The sequence below is a fragment of the Lissotriton vulgaris genome, chromosome 4_1 (assembly GCF_964263255.1).
Source record: "Lissotriton vulgaris chromosome 4_1, aLisVul1.2, whole genome shotgun sequence".
Classification (NCBI taxonomy): domain Eukaryota; kingdom Metazoa; phylum Chordata; class Amphibia; order Caudata; family Salamandridae; genus Lissotriton; species Lissotriton vulgaris.
Window position 1 is genome coordinate 741711322 of NC_141691.1, and position 11947 is coordinate 741723268.

Genomic DNA, 11947 nt, shown 5'->3' on the forward strand with positions numbered 1-11947 from the left:
GAGATAACAATTGAATTCATCACTTATTACATGTTCAATAACAAGTCGTCAAACTGAAATGAAAAAGATTTCTGAACAGGAGGACATGATCTTTACAAAATCCTCCCACTTGATAAGAGTGATACATCATCTGCGAGGAACATAAACAAGGGTTTCATGTGCAATACAAAATAAAAGGGGAACATGCAATGTTTTCATTTTCTGATTATTTTGGCTGGGTGTAAAGAGAAAGAAAATATAAAAAAGGCAAAAAGTGTAACCAGTTCCATTAAAAACTTTCTGTTTAAAAAAAAGAAAAAAATAGGTTCGGTTACTTTTGTGGATATGGATACAATGTGGTCACCATTTTTTCTGTCCGCTGATCATGCGGACATCAGCTTTTCACTAAATTCGAAGGTTAAACATTGTTTAGTCTTTGGTGACTGAACAAGGCCTGAGATAGCTTGAGAAAAAACACAGCAGCTGCTGGATTAGAAAAAATGTCTCTCAATTGAAAGGAGAAGAGAAAGCACATCATTTTCTGATGCTATTGGAGCAGACCAAGCACATGTGTGCTGTCGATGAAATCAAGTTGATTTCTTGAGTCCTTTCTATGGTGAGAGCAGGTTTTGCCACTGCTGGTGGACTAGTATTTGGTGATTTTGATGATCCATCAACTTCTTCATTCCTAAGGATGGGCAACTGTAGTGCAGTGCAAAAGGTTAGTGTAACTTTTTTGTTTAAATGCATTGCTCCTCTAAGCAAATTATTCACTGCTCTCTAGACGTTATACAGAATATACAACTAACTCAGTCCTTTACCCTGTTTATCTGGCTGATGCCTGCTGCTCACTAACTGCTGGCCTGTGCTGGGGTGGGACACAGTCCCCCAGTGGACACTGCTCACCTGAGGGAGGTGGGAGGAGCCTCCCTGTACCTTCAAAGGCACTGCCTTTTTCCGGGACCGCCGGGCGCCTTTACCTAAATTTTCAGGCCACCGCCTGCTGCTAGCTAAATGCAAGCCTGTGCTGGGGTGGGATGCGGTCCCCCACCAGCCACTGCTCACCTGAGGGAAGTGGGAGGGCACCTTCAAAGGCCCTGCCTGTTTCCTTCAGCACGGTACTCCTTCACCTTGTTTTTCTGCCTGCCGCCAGCGCTCACTAACTGCTGGACTATGCTAGTACTTGGTACCCTAGCGGACACTGCTCACCTGAGGGGCTGCCTGTTTCCTGGAGCACGGCCGCGAGCCCACACGATGCCCGGGCCAAGTGCAGGTGTGTCCACGCCAGTCAGAGCCCAGAGGAGGCTGGGCTGGGATGGACCCCCTCTAACATTGTAGCCTCAAAATCCTAAAACTAAACATGGGTAAGAAAAAGAACCCTGCTACTGAGGAGGTAACTGTAGTGTCTCACACATAAAGAATTCAGGCAGACACAGGGAGTATAATGATGGACCGTCTTTATTTCAGCGTCCTTCCCCTTCAAATCCTAATGGCTAACTGACCAGCTGCCCCTTGGGCTACCAGCTCCTCCCTTTCTGCCAGCCCTCGTCCCTCATGCGGGCTCGTCCTAGTGCCTGACCAGTATGGTCACTGGGCACTCTCACTGCTTGGCCATCTACGTCATTACATCTCCCCCCTCTGTGAATAAATGAAAAGAAAAACAAAAAATGGACACCACTGCAAACAGCAAATTGTTCTTTCTTTAGAATTGTTCAATGAAGCGATACGGTTTCGTGATCACACGCTTGGGGCGTGGCTGGAGGTTGGCATTGTAACTCTCGGTCTCATCAGCAGTCTCTGTCGGTAACTGACTGTCAGTTGGCAGTGCCTCTGGGTCTCTTGGCTCCAGTTTCGGTTCAGTCAGTAGCTCTTTGACCTTTGTTCCGCACTTCTTGAAGTACGTCACGTTCCGGGTAAGTCTCTTCCCCTCGGCTTCTGCAGTGATCATAGTTCCTTTTTGTTGTATTACTTTAAGTGGAACCTCATGATATTGGCAATCAGTCTTTCTGTGCTGCTCTTGTCGTGCCAGCACCCAGTCTCCTTCTTGAATATGAGAGGTCGTAGCATGGCGCTGTTCATCAGCGTAGTCTTTCATTCTTTCCTTCTTCATCTTGTCTCTGGCCGCGATCTCCTCGTGATCAGAGTCAGAGTCCAGTTCGTGCGCTGCCATGCTCATCATTGGTATCCTGGTGTGCACTGGGCGTCCTAGCATGAGAGTGGCAGGACATTTGCCTGTGGTGGAATGAGGCGTGTTTCGGTATGTTCGCAACACCTCGTCGAGTGTTGTCTGAAGGCTCTTTCCGGTGAGTTCTGCTTGCTGGATGGTCTTTTTGATCGTGGCCATGAAGCGTTCGATCATTCCGTTGGCTTGCGGCCATAGTGGTGTGATCTTACGGTGTGAAGTTGAGGTGCTGGGCAAACTCAGCAAAGTCATGGCTGTTGAAGGGGGGTCCATTGTCTGACTTCACCACTAGGGGAATGCCCCATGCGGCAAAAACCTCATCTAGGATCGGTATGACACACGATGCTCTCGTGGAAGTACACAGTTGTGCGATGGGGAATCTGGAATATTCATCCATGATGGCCAGGACGTATTGGCCCGATTTGATTGGCCCAAAGAAGTCAACGGCAATGTGTTGCCAGACACCCTCCGGTAGTGGAGACATTTGAAGTGGTGCAGGGGGATCCGGACGACTCACTAGTTGGCATTGCGGACAGTCCTTCAAGGTCGTCTCCACCATCAGGTCTAGTGTTGGGAACCAGATTCTTTCACGGAGTGCTCTTTTTGTGGCCACTATGCCCCGGTGTCCCTCATGTGCTAGGTTGATGACCCCTTGTCTGAGTTGTCGTGGGATTACTATTCTGGTGTCCCGTAAGATGAGGCCATTCGCTGCTATCGACAGTTCATCATTGATATGTTTAAATGCCGCCATTTCTTGGTTGTTTTGTCCATTGCTTGGTGTATGTCTCCAGTTGTTAGTTTGGATCAGCCGTTTCACCTCTTGCAGGGTGGTATCCGTTTGCGTCGCTTCGCATATGGCTTCTAGTGGAACAGCTGGAGGTCTCGCTTGGTTCACCACAAAGTGAATGTATTCATCAGTGATTGATTGTTATGATTTGTCTGATCTGAGGGGGTGTCGGGACATGTAGTCTGCAGGGTTTGCATCTTTTCCTGGCTTGTGAATTATGGTATAGGTGTACTCTTGGAGCCTTAGGCCCCATCGCTCTATTCTCGGAGGCATTTTTGCTTGCGGGTTTCCGAAGATTGTGATCAGAGCTTGATGGTCAGTTATCAGTGTGAAGTGTTTTCCAAAGATGAAAATGTGGAAGTGTTCACACGCCCAGACGATGGCCAAGCTTTCTTTTTCTGGCTGTGAGTATGCCCTTTCTGTGTCAGTCAGACTTCTGCTGGCATATGCTACTATGTGCCATTGGTCTCCTTCTCTATCATATTGCGCAAGGATGGCTCCTAGTCCTACAGGACTGGCATCTACTGTTATTTCCGTCTTTCTTTTTGGATTGAAGTATGCTAGGTTCTTTGCTGATTCTACAGTTCTCTTGATCTCTCGAAATGCTCCTTCACATTGAGTGGACCACTGAAAGGACTGTCCTTGTTTCGTGAGCATCCGTAGCGGGTAGCTTAGCGTGTCGTAGTCAGGTATGTATCTGGAGCAGTAGCTGGCAAATCCTAGGAACGATTGTACATCACCTACGTCTTCCGGGCTTGGTGTATCATTTAGTGCTGCTACCTTTTCTGGGTCTGGTTTCATGCCGCTTCCAGAGAATAAGTGTCCGAAAATTTTTTGTGTTGGTTTGTGAAGTTCGCACTTGTCTTTGTTGAGTGTCAGGTACGCGTCCATCAGGGCTTGACAGACCTGATCTAGAGCTTTGTTATGTTCCTCAGTTGTTGCTCCATAGACGAGGATGTCATCGCTGCAGTTTAGGACCTGTGGGATATGGTGTATTGTTCTCCTGATAGCTTCCTGGAATATCTCTGCAGCAGAAGACACTCCGAAACTAAGTCTTTTATACCTGAATAGTCCTAGGTGTGTTGAGAATGTTGTGATGTATCTCGACCCTTCGTGCAGTTCTAGCTGATGGTATCCTTTGTTGAGGTCTAGCTTTGAGAAGATCTTGGCTCCATTGAGGGAGGTGATCATGTCGCTATTGTGGGGGCCTGGATGTCTCTCTCTCTCTATTGCCGTGTTGGGCGCCCTCATGTCTACACACAGACGAACACGGTCAGTTTCTCCTTTCTTTGGGACCACCACGACTGGGGAGACCCATGGGTTCGGTCCACCTGTTCTCTCAATGATGTCGGCTTCCAGTAGGTTCTGTAGTTCCTTCTCCACGGCTTCTTGCAGGTGGAACGGCATTTTCCGGTGGTGTTGCGCAATGGGAGTGATTTGTTCATCTATGTGCAATTTTATTTGGCAGTTCTTCATCTTTCCAAGGCCTTGAAAAAGTTTGGGGAATTTCTTGATGAGTGCTGGTTTGTCGGTGACTCTGAATAGGAGGCTCACTAATTTCAGTCGCTCAGCAGTGGCTAGGCTCAGGAGGCAGTCGGCTTCAGGCCCCTCAATGACATGGATGTATGCTGGTATTGTTTGATCTTCATATGACAGTTCGGTCTCGAACTTCCCAAGGCATGTGAGTGGTTCCTTGGCCATCCACGTATATACTTGTACGTGGGCATCAACTAGTTTTGGTGGTGGTTCCATGCGTTGGTATTCCGTCACTGGTAGATAGTTTAGCGTTGCTCCACTGTCTAGCACGAATTTGGCGTGGTGGGAGCCAACCCTGATGTCTAAGCATTGGTATTCTTTTAGCTGATCCAAGTCAGCTACATGGTAGAGGTATTCCTTTCGAACTCGGGGGGTGGGCGATGGGGATCGAGATTCTCTTGATGATGATTGCCGCGATTGGTATGTCCTGCAGGAGTGGCAGCTAGATTGTGACGACCCAGAGGATGAGTCTCATCTGTCTTGGACTGCTCTGACATGATGACGACTGTTTGAGGGTGGGCGTCGTCGGTGTCTGTCCCCGTGGTCACTCTTCGGTACTGCCCCGCACATGCTTTCAAAATGGTTGTCTCTGCCACATTTTCGGCATTGTTGTCCTAGTGCGGGGCAGGCATCTGCATGTGGGAAGTCATATCCACATCTGTAACATTTAAGGTGTCTGTCGGATCGTCCCTTCCTGTGACTCGTGTCTTTGTTTCCTTTGTGTGACCGGTGGTGGTGTCTCTTTGATCTGGAGGAGCGAGTTCGTGGTGAAGATCTTCTGTGCTCTTGTCGCGATTGCATTCTGAAAACTTGTTCCCGTCTCCCACTTTTCCCGGTCTCCATCTTCTTTGCGTCTTCGTCTGCTTGTTCATTCACTCTTGTCATCTCCATGATCTCGTCCAACGTGTAGCTTCTTTTGAGTAATTTGTGTCTTAGCGGCTCGGAGAGACAACCTTCTATCACTCTTAGTCGCAGTGCGTCTTCAGTTGAGAAATTGTCAAAGTCACAGTGTTTCGCCAGTCGTTTCAGACGTGTTACGAATGCCCCCATTTGTTCACCTCTTTCTTGGGCGTCCAGGTTGAAAGTGTATCGCTCAAAGTCGACGTTCCTTTTGTGCAGGAACTTGCTGTCCAGTGCTTCACGTACTTTAGTGTAGGAGTCTTCTGGTAGGTCTTTTATGAGTCGTCCACCTTCTCTGCCGATCAGGTTCTTGAGAAAAAGTAGTTTTTCTTTGAGGTCTAACACCTTAGATGCTTCCATGAAGTCCTCAAAATCTTCTATTCATTCTTGCCATCGTGGGCCCATGCTCCTGCCGGATTCAATGACAAGTGGTTCGGGGCAGCGCTGGAGAGATGCTCTCATGATGTTCTTGTGGCCTGAGTCAGGCATTGTACGCTTGTGGTTCCTGGCGGCTTTGTAGTCCTAATTGACTTTCCTTTTGCTGCTTTTTGTTGCACTCGCCAGTGCTTGTTTGTTATTTTGTTGCACTCACCAGTGCTTGTTTGCAGTATTTGTTGCACTCGCCAGTGCTTGTTTGTTGTGTGTTGCACTCACCAGTGCTTGTTTGCAGTCTTTGTTGCACTCGCCAGTGCTTTATTATTGTTTTTGTTGCACTCGCCAGTGCTTGTTTGTTACTTGCCAATGCTTGTTTGTTGTTTGTCAGTGCTTGTTTGCTATTTCAGGCTCTTTGCCTGACTTCAAAATGGCAGCCGATGATCCCTCGCAGGGGATTGGTCGATATTGCCTGACTTCAAAATGGCCACCGGGAATCTCGTATTCAGCGAGATTTCAGTCGTTTCTGCTTGTTCCTTCGGCCGGAGCCACTCATTCACTCGGTGAATTTACTCTTCACTCACCGCTTGCCGTTTTCAGGGGCAATCCACCGCCAGAGTCACTGCTGCAGGTGAGGTTTGTTTCTTTGGATTTTGACTCCGGAGTGGGCTCCCGGTTGGTCCTTTTAACGGCGATTTGCTCGAGCCTCACACATGAGGCGAGCTTTGCTTATTCTTCCGCCGGTTGGGCTCCGGTGGGCAGCTTTCGCGGCACACTCAAGACCTCCAGACGTGGGGGCGAGCTCCGCTCTTTGTGCCGCCGGGTGAGCTCCGGTGGGCACTGTCCACAGCACGCTCGAGCCTCCAGACGTGGGGGCGAGCTCCGCTCTTTGTGCCGCCGGGTGGGCTCCGGTGGGCACTTTCCTTTTGGCGCGCTCGAGCCTCCAGACGTGGGGGCGAGTTTCGCTCTTTCTGCTGCCGGGTGGGCTCCCGTGGGCACTTTTAGCGGCGCGCTCGAGCCTCCAGACGTGGGGCGAGCTCCGGGCTGGATATTTTACCACCTGGTTGCCGCTGTAGCCGTCCACACGCTTGTGGTTCTAGTCCTTCGTCCCCAGTTGTAGTGTCTCACACATAAAGAATTCAGGCAGACACAGGGAGTATAATGATGGTCCGTCTTTATTTCAGCGTCCTTCCCCTTCAAATTCTAACGGCTAACTGACCAGCTGCCCCTTGGGCTCTCAGCTCCTCCCTTTCCGCCTGCCCTCGTCCCTCATGCAGGCTGGTCCTAGTGCCTGACCAGTTTGGTCACTGGGCACTCTCACTGCTTGGCCATCTACGTCATTACATCAACTGTGACTTTGTTAGTTATTTTTTTGGCAAAGGCAAAAACGTCCCCACGAAAGGAGATTGAGCTCACAGAAAAGAGACTATCGCTGGGGGCGGGGGTGCCATTACTAGTAATTCTTCAATTCAGGGGGGCAAGGGTGGGACACAGGGATGAACTTTCTGAACTCTCTGAGGTTATGACATCGCTTACCGAACCTTCAAAGCCTGCCTCTACACCAATTGGGACTCTGCTATTACCAAGTCTATCCACCACGAATGGCAAAAGGAAAGGAAGCCTTCGAAACCTCCTCCTAATTGCCCCGCTAAGAAAACCAGAAAAGTCGCTCCGCCAATGTTATCCCCCTGCAACATTGGCTTGCAACATCCAGTGACTATATCCTCCTTAAAATGGCTCGATCTTTTGAATAACTTTAAATAGCTCCTGCAGCTGATTTATGCATGCCTAAAAACTAAAAATTGCACTTTAGAGGAATTGTTATCGAATAAATTAGCTCATCATACTGTGGCAGACTCTAATTCTTGCCCTGTTTGCTCTCATCCCTTTCCCCTGATGCATGTATAACCTGTAATTTTGATCTTCATACTTTAAGTCTTAATTGCAAAGATAAGTTACCCGGTCTTGTTTCAGCTCAACAAGCCCCTTCAATTGTTGACCTCCGTATTGCTAACCAGAAGGCCACCAGAATAGAGCTTCCAGATACGGCCTATAGACGTAGCTCATCACAGGTGACTACTCAAGATATTACTGCAAAGTGGCAAATGTTACATTCTGCCTGGGTAGAGGCTAATCGAAATCCTTCTAATCCCCGTTTTACTGGCAGAACAAAACAACAGTTTATGAACCTTCCCCCAGCAGCATGCCCTTATTCCTTAATTCTAGTTAATGTTCCTTTACTCCGACTCAACCAAAATGACTGTACATCCCAGCTCTTGGCCAAGGCTCGACACTGGATGTAACAAAATTCTAATAGTGACTATCCTATTCAAAATCACTTGATTATGGCCAGAAGAACTACATAGATTGGGTCAGATTCAAAAACTGTCAAAAATGACTTTGTTGTCCTGAGTTTTGACAACCAAGGGATAGTGAGAGACTTATTGAGGTGCTAACGCTTGCCCCTTTACTGTAAACCCAGATTTATACCGTCCCTTCGGGCTTCTTCTATAGGCCTCCTGTAGTTCGTAGTTATTTGACATATGATCAGGGCCACTTCTCAATGAGATATGCTCACAAGTCAGATCAGCTACTAATTAACACTCTCTCCCTCTCAAATAGATATTCACTATTGAAAGATATGGAGGCTTGTGATTGACTCATTAACCCCCCCAAATTGCCTATCTTCTCGGATTGAGTCGGATCATGAAAATCAAAATGATCCTCCTGCTGTACCCTTGGAGAGAGTCCAGGTCCCTGCTTTAGATGCAACTTTACTAATTCCAACTACATCTCCTTTGTCCAAGTTGACAATTTATTTTAATTTATTTATTTTTATGTAATGCGATTTTATGTAGCGCGCACATTACCCGAAGGTGTCAGAGCGCTTTACAAAAGAACCAGTTGAGTTACATAAGGACTTTTGATTACATGAGTTACATAAGAGCTACAAACAGAAAACATGTTTGCAAATGTACCATTGGAGGAAAAGGAGGGGAAAATTGCAAAGGTACAAGTTGTAAAGTCACTCAGGAAGAGATACAAACAGATACACTCTAAAATCACATAGGAGTGGTAGTAAGTACAAAGGTCAACTACATATACTAGTGGTTAGAGTTATATATACAAGTTGAGTGAAAAGAGGGAAAAATTGCAAATGTACGAGTTGCAAAGTCACTCAAGGAAGAGATACAAACAGATAAACTCTAAAATCACATAGGAATGGCAGTAGGTACAAAGGTCAACTACATATACTAGTGATTAGATTTTATATATATATATATATATATATATATATATATATATATATATATATATATATATATATATATATATATATATATATATATATATATTCACTTAAAAAACCATAGGTTTCAGGTCATAATAGTTAGGAGTTAGCATTTAAAAAACCTTTGAAATTCACTGAAAAAACCATGGGATTCAGGCCTTATATAGTTAGGAATTAGCATTTAAAAAACCATTGAAATTGCTCCTATATAGTTAGTTGTACTAACTATATTTCGCGCACCCGCAATCCACTGCTGATGATGTCACATATTACATCATGCATGACATGGTCAGTGACATCACAGATGACATCTCAAATGACATCAATGATGACATCACTGATGACATCATCCAGTTAATGTGGTTTGCTTCGTTATTTAAATATGCATTATATATATAGCAATTTGCATTGAAGTATGAGTGGATATATAAAAATAAATATTTGGATGGAGGAATTTAACAATTTATAGTGTCTCACTAAATATAGTGGATAGTGACTAAACTGTGTGAATATCTGTATCACTTTGTCAGTTGTTGTCTAAACTGGTTCTCCAGTTGGTTACTAGCTATATGAAAGTCTATATTAGTTATTGATTAGTTAACTGAGTATTTGTATGCGAGAGTGAATGTGTGTGTGGTTTGGTGGAGGGTGTGTGACTGCCCAAAGATGTGTGAATAGTTGATTCAGTAGATAAACTAGAAAAATAAAAGGCAGTGTATGTGTCAATTGTTGGATATAAATAAGTATACATAAGACTCTTTTTTTTAAAATTTGTTTTTATTGCAGAATTAGAAACCATTGCATACAATAAATCAACCAGCACACTCATGGTGTCCCCCTGCATAGTTCGAATAACATAGTGTATACACAGCCATTCAGCCCGTATCCCGGGGGCCGGGCGGCATAATGTTTCAGATTGCCAGCAAGACATCACAGTGAGCATCCCTGAGGGACAATGGTCGAAATCTTTTCATGTATCTGCATTTTACCCCACCAACCCTTAACCCAACCCCAACACCGTCCATCATAAGCTAACAGCCCGGTCTCATGACGATACTGCAATCCCGCCCCCCAGACCCTGTGAGGGCCCTGTCACGACAGTGCCACGTGCCCCTGCTCCGCTATCTGTTCATGCTCTACAAACCGTAAAGGCAGTCACAGGCCCGGTAGTGCCTCCGCTCCCAACCTGGATCCCGGTGTCCAACCCACCCCTCAACAGCCCTAGAACAACACCCGTGCCCTCCCCCCCAGCAACCGCTAATGATGTGTGCCGTGCCCCTGACTCCGGTATGGGTCCCGCTACAGATCTACTTATACCTCCACACTCGTAAGCCTCGCAGTGTCCTCATGCCCCATCCATTCAATCCTCATCGTCCACCAGGGAGTCACGCAGAGCCTGCACTATCAGCTCCTACGCCCGCGCTGATTCCAGGCTCTTTTCATTGTCAAGCTTGACTGCTTATCTCATACGGAGCACACTCTCGCATTCAGACCACCTCAGCAATTCATTCGTCCACCTCCTCACCGACGGCCCCTCCCTGGACTTCCAGTGCCAAGTGATCTCCCTCTGCGCCAGTATCAGCCCCAGGTCAATAAAGTTGCTTGTCACCTTAGTGTTTTTTGTGTGTGGGAACCAGAGCAACAAACACGCCGCCATATCAAACTCCACCTCCCTGTCGGTCACTGCATTGAGGAGTCCCCCAACCTCCTCCCAGTAGTCCTCCAGTTTCGGGCAGCCCCATAACAGATGATCCAGATCCGCCTCCAACTCCATGCACCTCGGACACCGCGCCTCCTGTACCTGAAAGTATCGTTTGATCTTCTCCGGCGTCAAGTAGGCCCTATGCAAAACATAAAAGTGCACCTGCTGAAAGCGCGCGTTCCTCGTGCCCTTCCACGTACGCTTAAGGATGTGACCCCACACCGTGTCCGGAATGGGCCTGCCTATGCTCACCTCCTATTTCGCTTTCAGGCCCAGGAGCGGCTCCAACCCCTCATGTAACATCCTATTATGGAGGCAGGTCACCGCTTTAAAGGTGCCGGCGGCCATCACTACATACTGGCAAGCCATAGTCGTGCCCGGTTCAATGAGCCCCTCTCTCCAATGCTTTTGCATGGCCGCCACCACAGCCGCATGCAAGAGGAAGCTCCCCTCCGGCAGCCCAAACTGTGCTTGCAGCGTTTGGAAGGGCACCAACGTTCCATCAATGTACAAGTCCCCCACTACTTGCAGTCCCAGCTCCTCCCACTCAAAAAATAGGGACCAGTCGCCCCGATGCGGCAGCGCAGTCAGCATGCCTATCGGTATCTCCGGGGCATACGGCCGGGCTGCCTTCGCCCTCCTCAGACTCCTCTGCCAGCATAACCTGAGCGTCCGCTCCTCCATAGTAAGGCCTCGCAACTCCAGTTTCTTCTGCATAATGATATAGGCCAAGACATGGCGCTGTATCCCCTGCTCTCGGTCGCGTTCCGGTCCTCTAAACACCCTAGCCACATGCTGTGTGAGAACCTGAAGCTGCGCGGCAAAATAATACAACTCAAAGTCCGGGACGGCCATCCCCCCCTCAAGCTTAGGACGGAGCAACGTGTTCAGTGCCACTCTACGGCGGCCGTGCCCCCAAAGGAAGTCAATGACCATCGTCCGCAGATCCCTGAAGACCCTCTGGGGAATCCAAATGGGCAGCGTGCGAAAATAGTACAAGAGCCGCGGAAGAGCCACCATCTTCAGAAGAGCCACCCTACCCAACACCGACAGGGGGAGGGACGCCCAGAAAGACATGCAACCTCTCAGCGCCCGTACGCACCGCCCAACATTGCCCTCTAATAAGTCAGCGACCTCGTGGTAGATACAGACTCCCAGATAAGTGAAGCAAGATGGCTCCCAGACCACCCCTATATC